The sequence below is a fragment of the Felis catus genome, chromosome X, assembly GCF_018350175.1.
Source record: "Felis catus isolate Fca126 chromosome X, F.catus_Fca126_mat1.0, whole genome shotgun sequence".
NCBI classification, from domain to species: domain Eukaryota; kingdom Metazoa; phylum Chordata; class Mammalia; order Carnivora; family Felidae; genus Felis; species Felis catus.
The window spans coordinates 7,093,551-7,119,515 of record NC_058386.1 but is presented as its reverse complement, the minus strand read 5'-3'; the positions used below and the strand labels follow the sequence as shown (position 1 = coordinate 7,119,515).

Here is a 25,965-nt window from a genome sequence, read left to right as displayed (position 1 = left end):
GGAAGTAGGAGGGACAGAGTTTGAACTCCACAGCCAGGCTTGTCATTTGTACAGGTCTTCCGTGTGCCAGTGCCCAGTGGGGAGGGAAGGGTCCAGAAGGGTGGAAATGGCCTACAATTGAGGCCTGTGATGTGCTAGGCATTTCATAATCTTTACACATGAGGTAAATTATTGGCCAGCTGAATGTAGATCATAATAGCCCATGATGCACATACATAGTATCAGTCTCCATAAAATTTGTTGTTAATACTTCTGTGTGTCTCTGAATATAAGTATCAACCCTATCCAAAGCCCCTTGAGGGATAACGCAGCTGCTTGAGTCATCTGGCTCATGCGCGGCGAGCCAAGGAGACCGCCACAGTGGAAGGAAGGGGCCCCAACTCCAGCTTGCCAGACAAGGGCTCGGAGGGGAACAAAGCAGGAAGGCCTGGGAAGGCCCAGATGCTTGAGGCTTACACACCGAATGACCCCAGAGCCGTTTGACAAGAATAACTGCCAAGGCCTTTGGTTCCTGACCTGACCTTCTCCCATCTCTGAATCTGGATCTGCTCCAGGTTAATATCAGGACAGAAAGACCTGTGAGCTCTTGTCCCCAGGGCAGTGTCTGTGGGGCAGCGTTCCCGGCCAGAAACATCCCCATCCTGATGCAGGTACATGAAGAATCTCCGGAGGGCCTTGTAAACCCACAGCTGATATCATCCTCGATGGGGACAAACTGAGAGCTTTCCCCCTAAGGTCGGGAGTGAGACAAGGAGGTCCTCTCTCACCACTTTTATTCAACACAGTACTGGAAATCCTAGCCACAACAGTCAGACAACAAAAAAGAAATAAAAGGCATCCGGACTGGTAATGAAGAAGTAAAACTTTCACTGTTTGCAGATGACATGATACTATATTTATAGAAAACCCTCAAGACTCCACCAAAAAACTACTTGAACTAATAAATGAATTCAGGGAGGTCACGGGATACATAATCAATGTACAGAAATCTTTTGCATTTCTATTCACCAATAGTGAAGCAGCAGAAAGAGAAATTAAGAAAATAATCCCACTTACAACTGCATCAAAGATAATAAAATAATGCCTAGGAATAAACCTCACCAAAGAGGTGAAAGACCTGTGCTCTGCAAACTAGAAAACACTGATGAAAGAAATTGACGATGACACAAATGGAAAGATAGTCCATGTTCATGGATCGGAAGAACAAATGTTGTTAAAATGTCTATACTACCCAGAGCACTCAACAGATGTAATGCAATCCCTATCAAAATACCAACAGCATTTTTCACAGAACTAGAACAAACAATCCTAAACTTTGCACGGAACCACACAAGACCCCAAATAGCGAAAGCCACCTTGAAAAAGAAAAACAAAACTGGAGGTATCACAATCCCAGACGTCAAGATATACTGCAAAGCTGTAGTCATCAACACAGCATGGTATGCGTACAAAAATAGACACATAGATCAATAGAACAGAATAAAGAGCCCAGAAATAAACCAACAATTATATCGTCATTAGTCTTCAACAAAGGAGGCAATAATATCCAATGGGAAAGAGACAGTGTCTTCAATAAATGGCATTGGGAAAACTGGACAGCTATATGCCAAAGAGTGAAACTGGGCCAGTTTCTAACCATACACAAAAATAAACCCAAAATGGATTGAAGACCTAAATGTGAGACCTGTAACCAGAAAAATCCTGGAAGAGAGTACAGGCATTGGCCATAGCAACATTTTTCTAGATATGTCTCCTGAGGGAAGGGAAATAAAAGCAAAAATAAACTATTGGGACTTCATCAAAATAAAACGCTTCTGCACAGTGATGGAAACAACCAACATAACTAAAAGGCAATGTTGAATGGGAGAAGAGATTTGCAAATGATATATCCAATAAAGGGTTAGTATCCAAAATATAGAGAGAGCTGACACAACACAACACCCAAAAACCAAATAACCTGATCAAAAAATGGGCAGGAGACATGAACAGACACTTCTCCAAAGAAGCCATCCAGATGGCCAACAGACATATGAAAAGACGCTCAACATCACTCATCATCAGGGAAATGCAAATCAAAACCACAAGGAGCTATCACCTCACACCTGTCAGAGTCACTAAAATCAACAACCCAAGAAACAGCAGGTGTTGGCGAGGATGTGGAGAAAGGGAAGCCCTCCTACACTGTTGGTGGGAATGCAAACTGGTGCAGCCACTGTGGAAAACAGTATGGATGTTCCTCAAAATGTCACAAATAGAACTACCCTACAATGCGGGATTTATACTACTAGGTATTTACCAAAAAAATACCCAGAAAAAGTAGAATTCAAAGGGATATATGAACCCTTAAGTCTATTGCAGCATTATTTACAAACAGCCAAATTGTGGAAGCAGCCCAAGTGTCCATTGATAGATGGATGGATAAAGAAGATGTGGCATATATACACAACGGAATATTATTCAGCCACAAAAAAGGACGAAATCTTGCCATTTGCAAAAACACGAATGGTGCTACAGAGTATAGCACTAAGTGAAATAAGTCAGTCAGAGGAAGACATACCATATGATTTTACTCATATATGGAATTTAAGAAAACAGACAAGCAAATAAAAAGAAAAGAGAGAGACAGAGAAGCCGAGAAAGAGACGCTTATCTATAGAGAATAAACTGATGGTCACCAGAGGGGAGGTGGGGGGGGGATGGTGAAGGGGATAAAGACTACACTCATCATGATGAGCACTGAGCAACGTACAGAAGTGTTGAATCACTATAATCCAACACTGTATGTTAACGACACTGGAATTAAAATTAAAAAGAAACTTAATAAAAACAGACAAATGAAAAAAGATTCTATAAATAAAAAAAGGGGACACCTGGGTGGCTCAGTCGTCTGAGCATCTGGCTCTTGATTTCAGCTCAGGTCATGATCTCAGTTTGTGGGATCAAGCCCCATGTCGGGTTCTGTTTTGGAGCCTGCTTGGGGTTTTCTCTGTCTGTCTCTCTGTCTCTCTCTCTGTTTCTCAAAATCAATAGATAAACATTAAAAAAAATAGAATCCCTTGGGGCAAGAGACAGGGGCGCCCTGCTGGAGATGTGTAGTTATTTTGCGATCTGCTCCAAGCAGTGCCCGTCCTGGGCGGGAGGCATTGTTGAGTCATCAGAGATGCAGGGACATCAGCTCGTGGATATTGTTGTCACAATATCCATCTTGGCTAGACCTGTGTTGACACAGTTTTCTCTTACATGAAGCTAATTGCTTCTCTTTAAGAGACAAACATGGGTGTGTTCGAAGGCCTTGCACCGGATCTCAAAAGTCAGGGCTTCCTTAGACTTGTCCCGTAAGGGTAAGAAAGCCTGTGTGAGACATAGGGCTCCATAAAACCATTGACTAAAAATTCTAAGTAGGAGATTTAAATCCGGGAATTCACCCTAACGTAATAGGCTCTGACCAGCACTGATTATGCTGACGCTAGATCCCTGTTTGGGATTCACCAGAATTAGTCTCTCCGTCCTTGGCATTGGAGTGAAGGCTCAGGGCCTCCTGGCAGATCACAGATACAGTCGTACCTCGTGTGTCCCTTTGGCTGTGGGTGTCCATTCTCTAGATGGTATCGGGGAGTTAGGAATGGGGACTGGGTGTGGGGTAATTACACCCTCCTCCTGGTGAGATGCCGCCTCCTCCCAGCAGGTCAAGACCTCTTCTTTCTTTTCTTCCTTCTACCTCTCGCAGAAAAATGTGTGTGTGTGTGTGTGTGTGTGTGTGTGTGTGTGTGTGATATTCCTTCACGTGCTCACTCTAGAAGCTGGAGAAACAGAAATCTCCTTGATTCTGGTTAATACTGAGTAATGGCCAAGCTGACTGTGTCTCTGTACTTTCTTAGACTTCTCATAGACCCATATCTCAAACTGGGACAGAGACAGAATTTTGGGGGTGGATTTATCTTCCACTTGCCAAACATTTACAACAGCACAAAGGAGGGTGGGGCACTCCAAGAGAATATGATGTGTATGCAAGCCCCAAAGGGGGAGAATTTGGAAACCTGAGAGGTTGGGTTCGGCTTCCTGAAGAAGCCCCCGGGGGAGGCTGAGGGATCCCAACATCATTTCGGACCTAACAGAGAGACAATGGAAAATTCTCCTTTATCACTGATCATGATGACCCTGACTGGGAACTGGAGTGACAGATAATAGTCTCTCTCTCTCTCTCTCTCTCTCTCTCTCTCTCTCTCTCTTTAGACGGACTTTAATTTTTAGAGCAGTTTCAGGGTCACAGAAAAACAATTTTTGATTTTTTTAAAAAATGTTCCTATTTATTTTTGAGAAAGAGAGAGAAAGAGGGAGACACAGAATCTGAGGCAGCCTCCCGGCTCTGAGCTGTCAGCATAGAGCCCGATGCGGGGCTCAAACTCACAGACCGCGGGACCATGACCTGAGCCGAAGTCGGACGCTTAACCGAGCCAGCCAGGTACCCCAGGGTCACAGAAAAATTGAGGGGAAGGTATAGAGATTTCTCTCATACTCTCTGCTCTCATACAGGCATAGCCTCCCTCGCTGTTGACATCTGCCACCAGAGCAGTACTATTTGTTGTAGCTGATGAACCTACGTTGACACATTGTCATCACCCAGTCTGCACTTGACATTAAGGTTCCTTCTTGGTGGTGTACATTCTGTGGGTTTGGACAAATGTATAATGGTGAGTAGCCACCATTATAATATCATACAGAATAGTTTCACTGCCCTAAATATACCCTGTGCCCTACCTGTTCATCCCTCCCCCCACCCCTGCCCCGACCCCATATCCTGGCAACCACTGATCTCTTTACTGTCTCCGTAGTTTTGCCAGAATTTTCCAGAATGTCATGTAGTTGGAATCGTATAGTCTGTAGCCTTTTCAGACTGGCTTCTTTCAGTTAGTAATATGCATTTAAAGTTTCTCCCTTTGTTTTCATGGCTTGGTAGCTCATTTCTTTTTAGCACTGAATAGTATCCCACGTCTGGATGGACCATTATGTATCCATTTACCTTCTGGAGGCCATCGTGGTTGCTTCCGAGTTTTGGCAACTATGATAAAGCTGCTGTAGGTTTTCGCGTGGACATAAGTTTTCAGCTTCTTTGGGTAAATACCAAGGAGCGCGATTGCTGGACCATGAGAGTCTTTTTTAATTCGGGAAGATCCCCATCTCCTGTTTTAATGGAAGGTGTGGATAATTAGAGGCTTCCTGTGAGGATAGGTTTAGGAATGATGGAACCAGATACCAAACCCTGGAAGAGGTGATGCTAACAGAGAATTCAAAATAGTTCCAAATGATGAAAGATTCCTTGAAAAACCTTGATCAGTGATTCGAATGCTTAATAACTCCATTCCAAACTGTCTCCTTTGTGAAAATAAGACTGCTGAAATGAATACCTTTCACAACTGGGAAGAATTCTCCCAAGTGTGTATTACCTGACCCAGCCCGCCTGTCCTCCCCCTCGGCCTGGGTCGCCCGGGCTTTTCTGTCGGGCCTATTTTAATGGTAGGTGCCCGTCTGCATTCATGAAGGGTGAACAATAGCCGCCGCATTCTGATTGGTTAACCAAGGAGTGAGTCATGTTTGCAAAGCCGCCCTGCTCTTAGGTGGAGACGCAGTTTCCCCAACGGACTCGGGCCTGGCCAGCGAGATGACGAGTGGGGTGCTCCGCCTGGTCAAGAACGCGGGGCTCTTGGGCTCCCTGGCTGGCCAGGTGTGCTCCTTGGTGACGCTCTGCATCCCTCAGTGGCTGACCCTCTCCTCGGGCTTACTGGAGAGTGAGAAGTACACGCTGGGCCTGTGGGAAACGTGTGTGACTCAAGACACGGGTGGCCGTGTGTGCCAGGCCTCTGCCAGCCTGCGGGACCTGGCCACCGAAATGCTGGTGGCCCGCATCCTCATGTGTGGCGCCTGTGGCGCTGGCTCGCTCGGGCTGGTGGCCGTCCTTCTGGGACTGACACGTGTGAGGTACGGGGGCCACCAGGGAAGCTCTTTGGAGAGAAGCACCAACGTTGCAGGGGGAGCTCTGTTCTTCCTCGCTGGACTCGCCACTTTGGTGCCCGTGTCCTACATCGCCCGGGTCACCGTGCAGAGGTTCTGGGGCCCTGAGTTCCCAACCGACGTGCCCCGGTGGGACTATGGCAATGCCATGTTCAGCGGCTGGATTGGCGGATTTTTCCTTTTGACCGGAGGCCTTCTTCTGATCGCGTCACAGCTTTGTGCCAACAGATTGGCTGAAAAACCCACCTCTTTTCCTTCAAAACTGGACTTCTCAAGAAAAGTGCCTGTTGCTAAAGTAGACTTTGTTTAAAAATGGGCCACCGACCGGGGCGCCTGGGTGGCTCAGTCGGCCGAGCGTCCAGCTCCTGCTTTCAGCTCGGGTGACGATCTCGCGTCTCGTGAGTTCAAAGCCCGCATCAGGCTTTGCGCTGGCAGCGCGGAGCCTGCTTGGGGTTCGCTCTCCCTCTCCCTCTCCCTCTCCCTCTGCCCCTCCCCCACTCACTCTCTCCTTTAAAAAATGGACCGTTAACCTCAAGCTTTCTGAAGAATGTTTCCAACGCGGCACTGTTCTCCTGGTCTTTCAGAAATTGCACTACTATTCTTTTTTATTAAAGTGTAGTTGACACTTTGTTTAATTAGAAGTATCAGAAATCATACTTCTTTCTCTCCTTCTCTCTTCCTCTTTGCTTTCCTACCGTGGATTGACTTCATTTTCATCTGTTGCCGCTCACGATTAAATACCAGCTGAAAAAGCCTCCTCGAATGGGTGAATTTATGCTCCATTTTCCCACTTCAAAGTCAAGTATCACACCCTAGGAAAAGCGGGTGCCTGAAGTTCACATGCTATCGGAAAGGTGGGAGGTGAGAAGGCAATACTGAGAAAGGTGGGCAGCCTCACAACGTTAGGGAAAGGAAGGACAACGCACAATGGTGTCCTGTTTGTAGCAGTCCACACAAATTATAGCAAAGTAATCACTAAAGAGTTCATTTTTAAATGTATTAATAATTCAGGGGCACCTGGCTGGCTCAGCCAGTGGATCGTGCGGCTCTCGATCACGAGGTTGTAAGTTCGCTTGGCTGTAAGTTCACGTTGGCCGTAGAGATGACTTAAAGATAAAATCTTGAAAAAAATAAAATAAAATCTTAAAAAAAAAACATTCTAGGGGCGCCTGGGTGGCTCAGTCAGTTGAGCGTCCAACTTCAGCTCAGGTCATGATCTCGCGGTTCACGAGTTCGAGCCCCACGTCGGGCTCTGTGCTGACAGCTCGGAGCCTGGAGCCTCTGCTTCGGATTCTGTGTCTCCCTCTCTCTCTGCTCCTCCCCCACTCGTGCTCTCTCTCTGTCTCTCAAAAATAAATCAAGGTTAAAAAAAATTTTTTTTTAATTCTAATAATTCAGCCAGGCGTTCAAAATGACTGACCTTTGGGATCCGGCTGGCAATGTTTCCCAGCGGGGGCTCTGGACTAACAGTGTCAACATTCAGTGGGGACTTGTTAGAAATGCAAATTCTTAACTCCCAAACCAGACCTACTGAATCAGAAATGCTGAGTTGGGGGTCTAGGAAATTGTGTTTTGCACGCCTTCCAGTGAAGTTTCTGATGCCCACTCACGACTGAGAAGCCCCGCTTTGCAGAGACCTGAGGCCTGGCGGGAAGCGGGAACACATCTGGTGTCTGAGGTTGCCTTCAACAAGGCTAGCAGCCAAGGGATCATCAAATGTGCAGTGAGAACTGTTGGAAACCATCTCTGCTACATCAGTCAGTTTTAGTCAGGAAAATTCTAGATATTTCGAACAGGAACGATCTACTACAGAGAATTAGGTATTGGAAGATTAGACTGGCTGGTGGAGTGAAAGTCAGGGAAAATCACTCCCAGCTATTAGGAGATGTGGAGGCTTCTGAAATTCCAGGAAACAGCAGCTTATGTTCATAGCCACGAACATAGCCCGTGTCACCGGAGCAGGGGATTTATAGGAAGATGGACTGGAAGGTCGGGAAGAGTGGACAAGCAGAGAGGGACGACCATGGCTTAACAACAGATAGCCCCACAGGCTGAAAGTGATGGATTCTTTGCCGGATTTCTGCCCCATCTCTCAAAACACTAGCACGGCTCACAGGAATGGCCGCCAGCAGCCATGGTAATTCATTCATGTAGGAAACACCTATGGAGTGGCCCCCGTGTGCCACGTTTCTACCACATAGCTGGCCCCAGCTGAATCTCCTGGGAGTGGACTCTGACCCTTGCTGGACCAATCACATTCTTTCCCGAGAGACTGGCAGCTGGGGAGACAAGTCATATGTGCAACAGAGTGTGGCAAATGTCCGTGACCTCCTACTGCTCGGGATCATGGATCAGCACCGGTATATTCTTTTTCTTTTTGAGACTGATTCAATTTCTCCTTGGATTCTGCAAACTACCCCCGGGACTCTTCCGATAAGTCGTTTTGCATGTTTCCTTTTCGGTTTAGGCCAGGGCTTCTCAACTAGGCATCGTAGACATTTGGGGCGGGATAATTCTTCATGCTGGGGGTTATCATGCACATTGTAGGTTGTTGAGCAGTATCACTCTACCTCCTAGGTTGTGCCAATGAAAAATATCTCCAGACATTGCCAGATGTCCCCTAAGGGGACAGAGTCATCCCAGTTGAGAATCACTGACTTAGACAAACTCAAGTAAATTTCTCTTATTGAATGAAATAAGAGTCTTTACATCCATCGTATGCCCCAACATCTCTGGAAGACACCATTCCCTTACTCAGGAGATCTCAAAATTGGGTGAGCGATTAACATCTACACCTGTAAAAGGCCAGCAATAGTTAGATGGCTTCCGGTCTGAGGGAGACGGTCACACTAATTCCTGGCAAGATCCAAAGGGTCATGATGCTCAAGGTAGGACAAGGGCTGCTGCCCTAAAATGGGAAACCAATCCTGATATGGGGAGACTTACAGTGGCAGCTTCTGTCTATTGCCAGTAGGGTCTAGAATCAGTCTTGCAACCATGGACGTCCATGGTCTTTATCACACCTCCCTATGGTGTTGACAGGCCTTCATGCCAGGCTTCTTCCCTGGAGTTCCTTTTCTGGACTAGCTGCAGGCCTGGTTTGTAGGTGAAGAGTGACCGCATGGAACTATGTTGGCCCAACGGAAGCCACCCTTGGTGATCTCACCCATACTTTCTAGCCCTTGCTCTACCAGGGCTGGACTTTCTTCCTTCTCCCAGAGGTTCAGTCACTCAAGTCCCAGAATGCCTGGCAGCCCAATCTGTCTGCAATGCCGATCTGAATCGCACTTAACGTGAGGGAAAGTAGAAAACGGATCAGCTAGATTGTTCCGAGAAAATTCATGTTGGCCATCCAGGATCGCCATCACCCTAGGAGTTCATAAACTGTATATCTACTATCACATCCTAGTATTTTTGCGGATTATTGAATTCAAGTTTATTAGTTACCAGGTTTTAGAAATTGTTTCTTTCCCTTTTGGAAAAATCAAGCAAATGCGCTCTGCCTTCAGTTGGCACTTAGATATATATTTTTTAATTACAAAAAGAGGTTTTGGGTTTTTTTTATGGTTATTTGTTTTTGAGAGAGAGACAGAGCATGAGTGGGGGAGGGGCAGAGAGAGAAGGAGACACAGAATGTGAAGCCTCTCCAGGCTCTGAGCTGTCAGCCCAGAGCCTGACACGGGACTAGAACTCATGAACAGTGAGATCATGACCTGAGCTAAAGCCGGACACTTAACCGACTGAGCCGCCCAGGTGCCCCAAGAGGTATTTTGATCCATGCCTTGGGTCGTAACCCAGTTGGACCTATGGAATACGTCCCGTGAATTAGCAAGCTACTTATGTGTCAGCCAAGATGGGACTAAAAAGATGCTTAGGTCGTGTTGTTCATAACAGAAAACAAGTAAAAACCATCAAATACCTACCAATAGGGGACTGGGATATAAATGACAGTAACAATCAAAGCCACAGTGGCGGCAGCAACAACTAGTATATGTTGAGTGTTTACACATGCCAAAAAATGTTGAAAAATCTACGTGGATTATTTATTTTAGTCTCACAACAATCATAGATGAGGACAAAACAATTATTATCCCAGTTTTACAGAAAGAAACTGAGGGACTGAGTTAAATAAGCAGCCAAGAGCAAACTGTTAGTGGCCGTTGAAGATGCCAAGCTTCACACTATTGGCTCTGCTACCCTTTCCACTTCCTGTACCTGCCGGCGGGAATCAGATCAGACCCTGGCCTGGGGTGGGTGGCAGGGCGATGCTGGTTGTCTGAGGATTTGGCAAGTCACAGAAAGACCTGTACAGTTTATACGATGATGGGTCTGATTGATACACGTCATTTATGATACGAAAATGTGATTTTCACTTTCTACCACAAACTATAAAAATGAGCCCTGAATGTTTTTTTGTGGCTTCTGAAGTGGAACTTTATATGCCAGCAGCGAGCTTGGAATTTATTCACTTCCTGGGTGAATATCCCAGGAAGAAGTCCATGTTGCGCAGGTCAGGAGGAGTCTGGGAATATCAGCTCATCAAACTTGATGAAAAACTACAACAGACACTGCTGTGTCTTTGCCATAACCTACTTTTCTTTTCTCCTGGACACGTGGTTGGACTAAATTTCCCAGCCACACGCCTGGCACTGGTCGCTATTAAGTGAGCAGAAATACTGATAGCGCTTCCAGGCCAACCTATGAAGTGCTCCATGAGCGATGCCCCATACTCCTGTCACTAGAAGCAGACAGGCCCAGAGAACTTGCCATCTACCTATTGAGGACATCTGGCTACAAGAGGGAAGGATCCGGGGCCCCTGAGTCACAACTTGGAGGAAATAGGGCTATACTGAGTTCACTCACTGTTGTTTTATCTTTTGTCAATGCTTCCCAAATGAACAAAAACTCTTGTGGGGTTTTGGCTGGAATTACAATACATGGATGAGAATGGCCAATTTACAACATCGAGTCATGACATTCATGAACATAGTCTACACCTCTGTTGAATAACTTGTTTTTCCTGACTTTAAATAAGATTCTTTTTTTTACCCCCCATGACAGTTTTGCACATCTTTAAATTTATTCCTTGGACCACTACTGGTTTTCTTACCATTGGAAATAGTATATATTTTTTAAAAAGTTGTCACTGGCATTTAGGAATGCCATTGGGTTTTATTTTTTTATTTTTATTATTTTTATTTTTTTTTAAGGAGCAATCTCCAATGTTTATTTATTTTTTGGGGACAGAGAGAGACAGAGCATGAACGGGGGAGGGGCAGAGAGAGAGGGAGACACAGAATCGGAAACAGGCTCCAGGCTCCGAGCCATCAGCCCAGAGCCCGACGCGGGGCTCGAACTCACGGACCGCGAGATCGTGACCTGGCTGAAGTCGGACGCTTAACCGACTGCGCCACCCAGGAGCCCCTGGGTTTTATTTTTAAACATGTTTGTTGAGGAGCACCTGGGTGGCTCAGTGGGTTGGGCCTCTGACTTGGACTTAGGTCATGATCTCATGGTTTGTGAGTTGGTGACCCGCATTGGGCTCGCTGCTGTCAGCGTGGAACTCGCTTGGGATCCTTTGTCCCCTACTCTCTGCCCCTCCTGGACTCTCACACGTGAACGCTCTCTGTCTCAAAACAGAGATTTTTTTTAAAAATTAAAAATTTCTTTGTTTAGATATACTTTGTACACCATAAAATTCGTTCCTTTAAGGCACACAACTTGCAGAGTTTTAGTAAATTTATAGAATTGTAGGACCATAATCACAATCCAGAGTTAGAATATCCTTGTCTGCCTCAAATGTTTCCTAATGCCCACTTGCGGCCATTCCCCATTCCCACACCTAGCACCAGGGAACCACTGCTCTATGTCTGTGTCGAGTGCTCCTTTTCTAGAAAATTCCTATAAATGGAATCATGACTATGCAGTCTTTTCTTGGATTTTCTACATAAACATGTTGCCTCGGAAAAATTACGACTTTGTTTTGTCCTTTCCAGTCCTTCTACTTTTTTTTCCATCCTCTATTTGTATAGTGGTTATCCTTAAAATTTTAACATATATACTCACTTAAAATCTAAAGTTGGTTGGGACACCTGGCTGGCTCGGTTGGTAGAGCATGTGACTTTAGATCTCGGGGTCATGAGTTCAAATCCCATGTTGGACATAGAGATTACACAAACAAATGAATACATTTTTTTAAATCTAAAGTTAATTAATGACTCAGAATAAATAGGACATTAAAAAGATTTAGCCTTAACTATTCCTCTCCTGTCTTAAAATTTTTTTTTAACTTTATTTAAGTAATCTCTACATCCAATGTAGGCTCGAAATCACAACCCCGAGATCTAGACCTTCTTCTAACTGAGCCAGCCGGGCACCCTTTCCTCTCCTGTATTACATGCTATCTGTGAACTCCATAATATCAGCATTTAAAAATTATAATCAGGGGGCGCCTGGGTGGCTCAGTCGGTTAAGCATCCAATTCTTGATTTTGGTTCAGGTCATGATCTCATGGTTTGTGAGATCCAGCCCCTTTACACTGACAGTGCGGAGCCTTCTTGGGATTCTCTCTCCTCCTCTCTCTGCCCCTTCCCCGATGGCACACACGTGCGAGCGAGCTTGCTTTCTCTCTCTCTCTCAAAAAAAATGTGAAGTTCCTTTTCTGAAAATGTCTTCATTTCGTCCTTATTCTTGAGTGATAGGTTAGTATGCATAGAATTACTGGTTGAGCATTACTTTCTTTCAGCACTTTGAGGATATCATTTTACTGTTTTTGCTCTTTCTTTTTTTTTTTTTTTTTTAATTTTTTTTTCAACATTTATTTATTTTTGGGACAGAGAGAGACAGAGCATGAACGGGGGAGGGGCAGAGAGAGAGGGAGACACAGATACGGAAACAGGCTTCAGGCTCTGAGCCATCAGCCCAGAGCCTGACGCGGGGCTCGAACTCCTGGACCGCGAGATCGTGACCTGGCTGAAGTCGGATGCTTAACCGACTGCGCCACCCAGGCGCCCCTGTTTTTGCTCTTTCTTGAAGTCTGGTGTTTGTTGGTCTAATTATAGAGCCTTAATCATTTAATTTCGGTTTTCTCTCTAGTCTCCTTTAAAAATTTCTCCTTATATCTGAAGTTTCTGCATTTTCACTATAATAGGTGTGAACCTATTTTTATTTGTCCTACTGAAGGACCCAATGTACTTCCTCAGTTTGAGGACTCAGATCTTTCACTAGTTCTAGAAAAATTTCAACCTCATTTCGAACGTCGCCTTTTTCGGGGCGCCTGGGTGGCTCAGTCGGTTGAGTGTCCGACTTCAGCTCAGGTCGTGATCTCGTGGTTCATGAGTTTCAGTCCCACATCTGGCTCACTGCTCTCAGCACCAAAGCTGTCAGCACAGAGTCTGCTTCTGATCCTCTGTCCCTCTCTCTCTGCCCCTCCCTCGCTTGTGCTCTTGAGCTCTCTCCCCCCAAAATAAACATTAAAAATATATATATCGCCTTTTCCGTAGTCTATTTGTATTCCAGTGAAATGCCCAGAGACATACATACATCAGGCCTTCTTCCTCTACTTTCCATGCCTCTTAAGCACTCTTTTTTTTTTTAATGTGTATTTATTTTTGAGAGAGACAGAGAGACAGAGAACGAGCAGGGAAGGGGCAGAGAGAAAGCCACAGAATCCGAAGCAGGTTCCAGGCTTTGAGCTGTCAGCACAGAACCCGACGCGGGGCTCAAAACCATGGACCTCGAGATCATGACCTGAGCCGAAGTCAGATGCTTAGCTGACCGAGCCACCCAGGTGCCCCTTAAGTACTCTTTCATATTTCAACTTCCAGGCTGTGTTTCAGGCCATCTCTTCAGGCCATTTCTCTCATCAGCTGTATCTATCTGCCTACCTAACCCTACCATGGTGTTTCATATTTCAAAAATTACATTTCTGGGGCGCCTGGGTGGCGCAGTCGGTTAAGCGTCCAACTTCAGCCAGGTCACGATCTCGCGGTCCGTGAGTTCGAGCCCCGCGTTGGGCTCTGGGCTGATGGCTCAGAGCCTGGAGCCTGTTTCCGATTCTGTGTCTCCCTCTCTCTCTGCCCCTCCCCCGTTCATGCCCTGTCTCTCTCTGTCCCAAAAATAAATAAACGTTGAAAAAAAAATTAAAAAAAAATAATAAATAAATTACATTTCTTATTAATATTTTCAAATGTCCCCTTGGGGAGGGAAGCAAAATCACCCCAGGAGACCCTTGAGTTAAAGATAGTCAAAGACCAGGCAAATGGACGCTATGACATATTGAGCCAATACAGTTTTATTGGATAGTTTTCCTCAAAATCCTCTCAACACGCCATAGCGCTCATTAGCGAGGGTCGTTGGCTACCTGTAACCCAGAGGTTCTCGGTGGGGAGCACTTCTGCCCCCAGAGGACACTGGGAAATGTCTGGAGACATTTTTGGTCTCGACAGAAGGGGAGAGGAAGTACCCTTGGCACCTACTGGGTAGAGGCAACAGATGCGGATAAACATCCTACAAGGTACAGCATAGCCCCCCACCCCCAACAAACCCAGCCCCATATGTCAATAGTGCTGAGGTTGAGAAACCCTGTGCTAACTTAACCAGTTATAATGTCTTAAAGATCTCTAAGCTCTAAACGTGATTATTTTCCTGTGTGCATGTGTGAGCTTCTTTTTCCCAGAAATCTTGCATTAAATTTTTAAATTTTAAAAGTTTATTCACTTATTTTGAGAGAGATACAGAGAGAGAGAGAGGCAGAGAAAGAGAGAGAGAGAGAGAGAGAGAATCCCAAGCAGACTCTGCCTTGCCAGCATGGAGCCCGATGTGGGGCTTGAACTCACAAACTAGGAAATCATGGCCTGAGCTGAAATCAGGAACCCGACGTTCAACTGACTGAGCCACCCAGACGCCCCAAGAAATCTTTTTTTTTTTAATGTTTATTTGGGGGGGGGGGACGAGCGGGGGAAGGGCAGAGAGAGAGGGAGACAGAGGATCTGAAGCGGGCCCTGTGCTGACAGCAGAGAACCCAATGTGGGGCTCAAATTCATGAACGGTGAAATCTCGACCTGAACCGAAGTCAGCCATTGAACCAACTGTGTCAGCTTATTTATAAGCTTTGACTCGGCTTAGAGTGGGTTGTGTGCAGTGACACTTGCACCTGAGTGGTTGCAATAAACAACCATTTTTTCTTGCCTTTGTTTTTTTTGTTTTGTTTTGTTTTGTTTTAATGTCTATTTATTTTTGAGACAGAGACAGAGCATGAACGGGGGAGGGTCAGAGAGAGGGAGACACAGTATCCGAAGCAGGCTCCAGGCTCCGAGCTGTCAGCACAGAGCCCAACGCGGGTCTCGAACTCACGGACCGTGAGATCATGACCTGAGCCGAAGTCGGACGCTTAACCGACGGAGCCACCCAGGCGCCCCTTGGTTTTTGGTAGCGTACGCATGCAATGTGTTTGTCTACAGATTTCAGGAAGTGAAAAGCTTCAAAGGAAGGAAGACACACCCTGAAAAACCAAATACGTTTTATTTGATGTTAAATGAGTAGATGATGACAGTAGATGATATGTAGGTAGGACATTTTTTCAAGAAAGCTATTGGCAGCCATTCCAAAGAATAGGTCCTTTGTCCAGACCTTTTGTTTTGGACATTTGCCCCCAGCCCTGGGGTTGACTCCACTGTTTTATGGAAAATGTTTCACAGGAGAACGTGGCGGCACTTATTAGCGAGAAGGTGGCAGTTGTGAGTCCTAGTGCGAATGCCTAGGAGAAGCATTTCCTTATTAGCATTTCTTTTGCAGTGGGAAAGCTAAGTCATAAAAATCCACTGTGAAATTCCAGCTTGACGTATTTTACACGAAGCAGATATCTTCTATGAAGCAAAATCGAGATTGCGCACCGACTTATTTGGATCTTTTTCAATTGGAGTCCTTGGGAGTAGAAGCAGGGCTAATCAGAAAATGATACTCCTCAGGCCTCTGCCTCTGCCGATTAGCAGAAGGGCGTGAGGCAGGGCTTTTGCTCAGAGTGGGTAACATGAACACCTGCCCATGCAGAAGATTTTAAGGGCCTCCAAAATCCGTCTCCTGGCTGGCTATGAAGCCTGATATTCTCAACACCGTATTCGCTGTTCCACAATCTCCTGGGCAATGGGCTTTCTAATCGCGTGAAGGCAGCAGTCTTAGTTACATTAGCAAAACGAGTTTGGGGTTGACTGCCAGTTTGATGACCTCACTCTCCAGGAATAATACTTCCTTGCCAATGGAGGGCTGAGGGAATGGACCACGGGACCGGTGAGTTTGGGCAGCGTGCAGGAAACCAGTGGGATGGGAACATGCTTTTCCTGAAGACCAAATTTGAAAGACACCCTGTATCTTACTTTAACATTTTACCCGTGGGCCATGTAGAAGGACTCCAGTGTTCAGAAGATCAGGGAATGGCAAATATTAGAAGATCCAGCCAACATTAGAAGATCCACAGCAAGAGATGAACAGCAAAAGAGGTGTGGCCAGGCAGAGTTCGGGGCTCTGAAGAAAAGCCCAACATTTGCTGCCTCTTGCCAAATATTTATCACCCAGAGTTTGTGTTTTGTAAAGTTCATTCCCTCTTCCAAATAGTTTATGAATGTTAACGCATTCGACCCTCATGACAGCCCAGTGATAGATGTACAATTATGATCCCCATTTTCTAGATGAGGGGACCGAGCACAGAGAGGTTCAGTAACTTACTCAAGGTCACATAGGTAGAAACGGCCGAGGCAGGCTCTAGAGCCCTTGCTGTGGGCACAGTGCTTCCTGCCTCTCCTGATACCGGAGGGCATTTATTCACATCAAAAGAGAATCAAAACTTGACAAATTCTCTGTCAATTTTAACAATGGCCATCTGTGGTCTTCTCTACGTCCCACAAAATATGAAAGTGGATAGGGGCGCCTGGGTGGCTCCGTCGGTTAAGTGTCCGACTTTGGCTCAGGTCACGATCTCACAGTTTGTGAGTTCGAGCCCCACGTCGTCGAGCTCTCGGCTGTCAGCGCAGAGCCCGCTTCAGATCCTCTGTCCCGCCCCCCCCACCCGCCTCTGCCCCTCCCCCTTTTGTGCTCTCTTTCTCTCAACGTAAATAAATAAACATTTGAAAAGAAAAAGAGCAAAGATGTGTCCAATTTATTGAAGGAATGACATCCTGTGGTTTGGCAACACTAACCCTGCCCTTCCTTCCTTCCTTCCTTTTTCTCTTTCTTTCTTTCTTTCTTTCTTTCTTTCTTTCTTTTTTCTTTTTTTCTTTCTTTTTCTTTCTTTCTCTCTCTTTCTTCTTTCTTTCTTTCTTTCTTTCTTTCTCTTTCTTTCCTTCTTTCTCTTTCTTTCTCTTTCTTTCCTTCTTTCTCTTTCTTTCCTTCTTTCTCTTTCTTTCCTTCTTTCTCTTTCCTTCTTTCTCTTTCTTTCTTCTTTCTTTCTTCTTTCTTTCTTTCTTTCTTTCTCTTTCTTTCCTTCTTTCTCTTTCTTTCTCTTTCTTTCTTTCCTTCTTTCTCTTTCTTTCCTTCTTTCTCTTTCATTCTTTCTTTCCTTCTTTCTCTTTCTTTCTCTTTCTTTCTTTCCTTCTTTCTTTCTTTCCTTCTTTCTTTCTTTCCTTCTTTCTTTCTTTCCTTCCTTCTCTTTCTTTCCTTCCTTCTCTTTCTTTCCTTCTTTCTCTTTCATTCTTTCTTTCTTTCTTTCTCTCAATTCCTTTTTAATGTTTATTTATTTTTGAGAGAAAGAGAGTGTGTGAGCAGGGCAGAGAAAGAGAGAGAGGCACAGAATCTGAAGCAGGCTCCAGGCTCTAAGCTGTCAGCGCTGCTATCTCTGCCATTTCTAAGTCACAATTCAGTCATTTGCTTCCCCACACGCACACGTGGTCATGTCACTGTGGCATGGGAAGAGAGACATAATGGTGGGGGTGCCATTACCCATGTTGCAAGCTACCATTCACATTCAAAGGGATAAATAGGGGCGCCTGGGTGGCTCAGTCGGTGAAGCGACCGACTTCGGCTCAGGTCATGATCTCACGATCTGTGAGTTCGAGCCTCGTGTGGGGCTCTGTGCTGACAGCTTGGAGCCTGGAGCCTGCTTCGGATTCTGTGTCTCCCTCTCTCTCTCTCTCTGCCCCTCCCCTGCTCATGCTCTGTCTCTCTCTGTCTCAAAAATAAATAAAACATTTAAAAATTTTTTTAAAAAAAGGGATAAATAAACTTAGTTAAAAAAGACAACAGTGTTGGCGCACATGGGTGGCTCAGTCAGTTAAGCGTCCGACTTCGGCTGAGGTCATGATCTTGTGGTTCATGGTTTTAAGCCCCTCATCGGGCTCTGTGCTATCAGCACAGAGCCTGGAGCCTGCTTTGGATTCTGGGTCTCCTTCTCTCTCTGCCCCTCCCCCCACTCATGTTCTAGCTCTCTGTCTCTCAAAAATAAAGCATTAAAAAGTTATTTTTTAAAAAGCCTTTTTTTAAAGCCTTTTATTAAAAAAAAAGCCTTTAAAAATATCTCGTTAAGACCTTCTGAATTTCAGAGGGTTTTAGGTACAAAGAAAAGTGAAATGCCTTAATTTGTTTACAGAGGAATATTTTTACCATGTTTTTGTAAGTCATAGGTTTTTTTTAGTTTATTTATTTACTTAGAGAGAGAGAGAGTGCAAGTGGAGGAGAGACAGGAAGAGAGAGTGGGGGGGGGGGGCAGGGAGAGAGAATCCCAAGCAGGATCCATGCCACCAGCACAGAGCTGGACACAGGGCTCAATCCCAAGAACTTAACCATGAGACCGTGTAAGTCATAGATATCTTAAGAGAAACTTTTCTTAATCTGGAAAAGCAAACATTAGAGTACCAATAGTATTTCTTTTATTTATTTCTTTTCTTTTCTTTTCTTTCTTTCTTTCTTTCTTTCTTTCTTTCTTTCTTTCTTTCTTTCTTTCTTTCTTTTTCTTTTTCTAATTTTACATCCAAATTAGTTAGCATATAGTGCAACACTGATTTCAGGAGTAGATTCCTTAGTGCCCCTTCCCCATTTAGCCCATTCCCCCTCCCACACTCCCTCCTGTAACCCTCAGTTTGTTCTCCATATTTAGGAGTCTCTTCTGTTTTGTCCCCCTGCCTGGTTTTAGATTATTTTTGTTTCCCTTCCCTTATGTTCATCTGTTTTGTCTCTTAAAGTCCTCATGTGAGTGAAGTCATAGGATATTTGTCTTTCTCTGACTGACTCATTTCGCTTAGCATAATACCCTCCAGTTCCATCCACGTAGTTGCAAATGGCAAGATTTTGTTCTTTTTGATTGCCGAGCAATACTCCATTGTATATATGTACCACATCTGCTTTATCCATTCATCTGTCGATGGACATTTGGGCTCATTCCATACTTTGGCTACTGTTGATAGTGCTGCTAGAAACATGGGGGTGCCTGTGTCCCTTCGAAACAACACACCTGTATCCCATGGATACATGGCTAGCAGTGCAATTGCTGGGTCATAGGGTAGTTCTATTTTCAGTTTTTTGAGGAATCTCCATACTGCTTTCCAGAGTGGCTGCACCAGTTTGCATTCCCATGAGTACCAATAGTATTTCAAACAAGAGTCACGAAAACTATAATCTTCCTCAGTTCATTTAGTCCCACGTTCCTAATTCTTGTTTAGTTCAAATAAAACTTTTAGTTAGTTCTGGAAATTTTTACCTATTTCAGTAATCTTAAAGATGTGAAACACCTGTATTTGTCCTAAAAGTCCTTTTTATAAGTGTCCTTGAAGATGAAAGATGTTTTGTGAGAGAATAAGAACAGTTAACTATAAATGGCAAAATCTCAGAAATGGACACTGTTAACAATCTGATATGAGAGTTCATTATGATGCAATTGACAAGGGAATTCATGATTTCTGTGAATATCAAGTGACGACCTTATTACCAAAACATATTAACACTTTAGGAATTATATATATTTGAACAGTTATAGCATTTATCCAAGCAATACAACCTGAGGTTCACCATTATTTGTTTGAGTTTTTTTCAAGTAACGTAACATACGAAACAAACAAGCCTAATTGGTCAAAAAGACTTCATTCACAATTTAAATCTTGGGGAATCTGTTAAAACCTTAGAAAGTTATAAAGCACATGCCTAAATAGGATCACAGATCATGACAAAACTTAAAACTTAGTTATTTATTTAACCAAGGTGGCAATAAGAGATTCAAAGGCAAATATGTATGTAGGGTTATATAGTTGTTAGCAAAACTTAGCTCCTTTAACATTGAGAAGTTTTAACTAAGTAATCAAAGACTTGATAAAGACAGAACATAAGCTTGGTTTTCCCGGCGGACAAAAAAGATACTTGTTTACATTTTTTTATGAAGAGCAGATCAACAATCCAAGAAAACTTTGGTTCGTGGGTTTGAGCCCCGTGTCGGGCTCTGTGCTGACAGCCGCGAGCCTGGAGCCTGCTTCGGATTGTTTGTCTCCCTCTCTCTCTGCCCCTCCCCTGCTCTATCTCTCAAAAATAAACAAACATTAAAAAAAAAATTGAAATCCATTTATTTTAACCTTAGTCCATGCTGACCACACATAAAATTCCCTTCCAAAGATTTCCTTTCACAAACCTTCTACAACTTTCCTTTGCATTCAGATGTTGTCCCAAGCCATTTTTCTCCAAACAACCAGCGTCCTTTTGACGAAGTAGCTTGGGGCAGGCTGAGGGCATCTGAGGGATCTGTGTGACATTCCTCAGACACTCCCGGCCACCCAAGAGCAAAGGAAAGGAAAGGGGTTTAAGAGCTTGCCATGGTGATGTAGGACACTGAGGCGAACAGAAAACTAAATTCCCTTACCGCCTATAGCCCATTGACAAGTCCTTGAAACCGGCAGAGTGATCTCCCTCTAGGAGCTCAGCTGCCTCCACGATGACACTTTGCTGGGGGCAAAAGAGAACCTTGGCTTAACGTTGTTGTCCGTTGTCCCAACCTCGAGGATCCTGGAAGTCTACTTCCTTTACGTGGACTGCCCCAGGATACATGCTGGCAATCAGGCTCCAAGCTGGTGCCCCGTCCCCCTCGTATGCATCTGAAGGGTCTCAGGACCGAGCTTTTATTAAACGGTAGTAAATGGTGTTTCCCTAGCAACAGCTAGCCCCTCAAGGCCCTGGAAACCTTGCTTCCAGAATTCCTTAGACACTTACTCTATCCCTGAACCCCTCCCAACCTGAGGGTAGATAATGAGTGACCCAGAAGGACCCCAATGCAGCTCTTTCCGCCCACGGGTCCTGTCCCCATGCTTTAATAAAATCGGCTTTTTGCACCAAAGACGTCTTCCGGAATTCTTTCTTGGCCTTCAGTTCCAGACGCCACAAGCCCCCCATGACCCCAAAACGTCATCAATTCTAGGACCAAATGACCTTCTTTTACCTTCAACAAAAATGTATTTCCATTCCTTGTATCTTCCTTACACCTCTCCTACGTTTCTACACACAGAGTCGCTTCCCTTCTTTCCATCTGTCTTAACTATGTTTAACAGAAGAATTTTAATGCTTAGAAACCTTAATCTCCAGGCAAAACTAACTAGCAACCAATCGTGAACTGTTACAGCAGAATTCAGCAGATGGCAAATTCATCAATCGATGAAGCACAAGGCATGTTTTCCAACAGACCCAAATATCCTTTGTTTCATGTGATGAGAAGTCAAAAGCTCAAACTTATGTTTAGCAGTCAATGCTTTAGCACTTTATCTCATTTCGAAAAGACCTAGATGTCTAATGAATCCAATTTCAATTTCTCATCCAAGCAAACACTTTAAAGTTTCTGGTTACCAAAGCCTTTGAAAGCTATCTTAACAATTACCCGCGAAAGCTTCGAGACCGAATTAACCATCACTTTAAGTCACCTTTTTGCTAGCAAATTGCAAGGGAGATGACATTAGCTTATCTGACCTTTAGGAAACCTAGATAGAATAAAACGTTTTATATTTAATGCTGATAACTCTATTTTTTTTCAACGTTTATTTATTTTTGGGACAGAGAGAGACAGAGCATGAATGGGGGAGGGGCAGAGAGAGAGGGAGACACAGAATTGGAAGCAGGCTCCAGGCTCTGAGCCATCAGCCCAGAGCCCGACGCGGGGCTAGAACTCGCGGACCGCGAGATGGTGACCCGAGCCGAGGTCGGAGGCTCAACCGACTGAGCCACCCAGGCGCCCCTGATAACTCTATTTTTAATTGGACCAACAAACTTCAATGAGTTTAAATACCGAATTATGTTTCGCTTGCATCAGCTTAAAAGACAGTCGATTTGTTCCCCGTTGTCAGTGCTTACCTGAGACACTGGTGGGGAGATCCGAAGTGGGTGCCGACACGAGGGTGGGAGGAGGAGCCGATGGTGCCTCAGGCCCTGAGGACGGTAGGCAGGCCACACCCCAAGTGGTGCAGAAACAGGAGGAGGGGGGCGGGAAGCGAAAGAGGTGTTGGCCCAGCAGGCGGGCTGGAGGCCGGTAAAAGTCCAGAGGACAGAGAAGGAGGTCTCCCGGTCTTAAACTCCATCAGCTCAGACAGATGAGCTGGTGCGGGTTTTTCCCGCCAACAGGTGGAACTAGGCAGTCCTTGTCAAGCCAGAGAAGACAGGGAATTTCCCTGAAACAAAGGGGGTTTCCGCAGCTGCTTGGGAATATTCCTTAAAAGCCCTTTCCCGAGGTAAACTAACCACAGTTGCCTCCATTTATAGCCATTAACCCGAGAAATGAATGAAGGTCCTTCAGAAGGTCTTGAAACTCATTTTCCCCCCTTTTCTTCTCCCCTTCTCCCCCAGGGCAGACCCTGCCGTGGTGATCCCTTGGCCTTTTGCATCTAAAGTCTTTAGGACCCATGGGCTTGCTCTCTGTTGACCTGGAGGCAGAAGGGGGTCACCACTGAATTTTCACCAAAGCCAATCTAGCCACTTTCCCCTGTGACCAACAGGCGGCAAATGTGCCACTCTGTTCGTGGTCACGGTATCTCTTCTGTGAGGGGGGTGGGTTGGGCAACCCTTCCTCATAAGCATGTCGTCTGCGAGCTTCCATTTTCCAAGTAACCCGTGGTTTTGCTCCACTTAAATTACACAAATCCACTTTCAAAGCCCCTTTCAAAGACTCGGGAAGGGAGCCAGGAACTCTTTAACTAAATGCAAAAGGGTGTGATTTCCTCCCAGTTCCCAAAGCTTGAGAGCTAAGGGTGTTAGGCAAATAATAGTCGGCGAAGAAAGGAGATTTCCTAAAGAATGCTATTAAAATTTTACAAAATCTCCATCAGAGAGGAGGAAGAATCTGTTGCCCACAAATCTGGCCACAAAGCCTAAAGGAAGTGTCTGTTTAACATTCTAGCGGAGCACCCAGCCCACTTGGGTCCACAGGCGATGATTTTGGAACACATATTTAAATAGCTGATAGACTGGGATGCCCGGGTGGCTCAGTAGGTTAAGCGTCCGACTTTGGCTCAGGTCATGATCTCACGTGGCTCATGAGTTCGAGCCCCACATCGGGCTCTGACAGCTCAGAGCCTGGAGCCTGCTTCAGATTCTGCGTCCCTCTCTCGCTCTGCCCCTCCCCCACTCATGCTCTCTCTCTCTCTCTCTCTCTCTCTCTCTCTCTGAAGAATAAAGAAACATTAAAAAAATTTAAATAGCTGATAGACTTTTGTCACAGTGGGGAAATTTTTTCAAACACTATGCTCTCAAACAAATAAATGTTCTTTGAAAAGAAAGACATTCCAGGTTAGCCCTTTGATTTCTCTCTTGTGAACTCAGTATGACCCTCAGTCTGTCACTCTAGATTCAAGTGTGTCTGAGTTTTACCCATTAAGACCTTATCTTTTAGTCATTTATTTCGTTTGAGGCCATTTACGCATCTGAAGGGCTGTGAATAGCGTGAGCAATCACGCAGCACAAGTGGGAGGTGTGTGTCTTGTATACACCATACCCTCAAAGCTCTCGGTGAAATGTGTCGATGTCACCTCTCATGTGAAAGACACCCAGTGAATGTTGGGGAAAGAATTCATCAGTGAGTGAGCTCAAGGTGTTGTCTCTCTTCTAGGCCGGCCTCCAGGATGATTTCAGAATGTAATCAAATAGGGCATTAGGAGGACTTAGGAGTTACCCTGGGAGCTGACTGGACCACCTACGAAGTTGGGGAGAAAAAGGCATTCCACAGTCCACGAAGGGCATACCTAATTGCGTGGGGGTGCTGGGAGTAGTTATTTAAATTTGTATCAACAACAGGCACCTGGGTGGCTCAGTTAGGCATCTGACTCTCGATTTCACATCAGGTCATGATCTCACGGTTCATGAGTTCGAGCCCTGTGTTGGGCTCTTTGCTGACAGTGTGGAGCCTGCTCGAAATCCTCTTTCTCTCTCTCTCAGAAATAAGTAGATAAACTTAAAAAAAAAAACAACAACAACCTAGATATATCTGGGCATCTGGGTGGCTCAGTTGGTTAAGCGTCCGACTTTGGCTCAGGTCATGATCTCGCGGTTCATGAGTTCAAGCCCTGCGTGGGGCTCTGCACTGAAGGTATGCAGCCTGCTTGGGATCCTCTCTCCCTCTGTCTCTGCCCCTCCCTGCTTGCATTCTCTCCGTCTCTCTCTCTCTCTCTCTCTCTCTCTCTCTCTCAAAATTAATAAACCACAAAAGCATGTATGAGACAATTAGGGGAATTTGAACATTGACTACACATTTGTTTCCATTAGGAAAGTATTAACTTTTTTTTGGTGTGATAATGACAGTGTGGTTATGTTATGAAAAAGGAGTCCTTATCTTTTAGAGATGTGTTTTGAAGTATTCATCAATAAAATGATACACTGCCATGGATTTATTACAAAATGATCCAAGACGGGTTGGGGAGAGTCGGTGAGGATAGGGATGAAACACTATAGGGCACCTAATGAGAATTCTTGAAGCTGAGAAAATCGCTGGTCTACTTTTGAAGGCATTGGAAAATTTCCACAATAAAAACACGGAAACAGTCTCATGAGTTCAGACTCCAGAGTTGAGTTTATACTCTCATGAGAAAAAGACAAAAATGAAAACTAACAGTGAAAACAATTTTAAAATGCCATCGGTCAACACCAAGGTAATTAAGGACTTCTTCCCCCTTACTCTAGCAATTTCACAATTAAAGGGAAAAAATGAAGCATTTACCTTGCCTTTTGTGTCTGAGCTGAATTGTAGAGAACCCAAGTAGCCACACTTGATGAAAGCTCTTCTTTACAAAAGCATTCTAGTTAATAAATCTGACAAAAATGTTCACATTAGAAAGTCACCACTCGTAATCCTTAGTGCAATCATTGATTCGCACAAGGACCATCAAAAGGTGGAAGCTGGATGAAATTTACGAGAGGGTTTGGGTTTTCCCCTTCTGGATCCACCCATCAATATTAGCATCACTAAAAAGGTAAATAACCATTTACCACCTGCTACAATGCACTCAGTCTAAGTAGGGCTTCGCCTTTGACATACTCTTCCACAAACAGCTGACCTGGAATCTAATGAAGCCTTGAGATGTGACAAGTTTCATGGGAGGACAACAGACCCACTTTCTTAGGCAAATCAAAATTAAGAAAAGGAAAAAAAGGCAAGGGTGCCTGGCTGGTTCAGTCAGTGTAGCATGTGACTCTGGATCTTGGAGTTTTGAGTTCGAGCCCCACGTTCCATGTACAGATTACTTGAAAATAAAATCTTACAAGAACAAAAGGTGGAGTGGGCGCCGAAGGGGAAGTACTTTAGTTTGAGATTTAAGAGACAGAGTGCAGAGTGTAGAATTATTTTGGAGATATGTAACAATTCTGATTAAATATTTCATGATCACAAGGGATAACTGTTCAATTTTTTAAGGCACAGAATGATTATGCAAGGAAATGTCCATCTTTTAGATAGTGTGTAGGGATGAAGGGACATGATATCTGGGGTTTGCTTTAAAATACTCTGGAGGGGGGGGCACC

At 44.7% G+C, this 25,965-nt stretch overlaps 1 long non-coding RNA gene across 1 annotated transcript in view; it reads right to left on the bottom strand.

The window, feature by feature from the left end:
- Positions 1 to 23,479, bottom strand: part of LOC123383430 — a 53,445-nt gene extending 29,966 nt beyond the window's left edge. The window contains exon 1 of the long non-coding RNA XR_006593150.1: positions 22,315 to 23,479. This is a non-coding gene — a long non-coding RNA (uncharacterized LOC123383430). The remainder of the gene's footprint in view (positions 1 to 22,314) is intronic.
- Between the last annotated feature and the right edge of the window lie 2,486 nt (positions 23,480 to 25,965).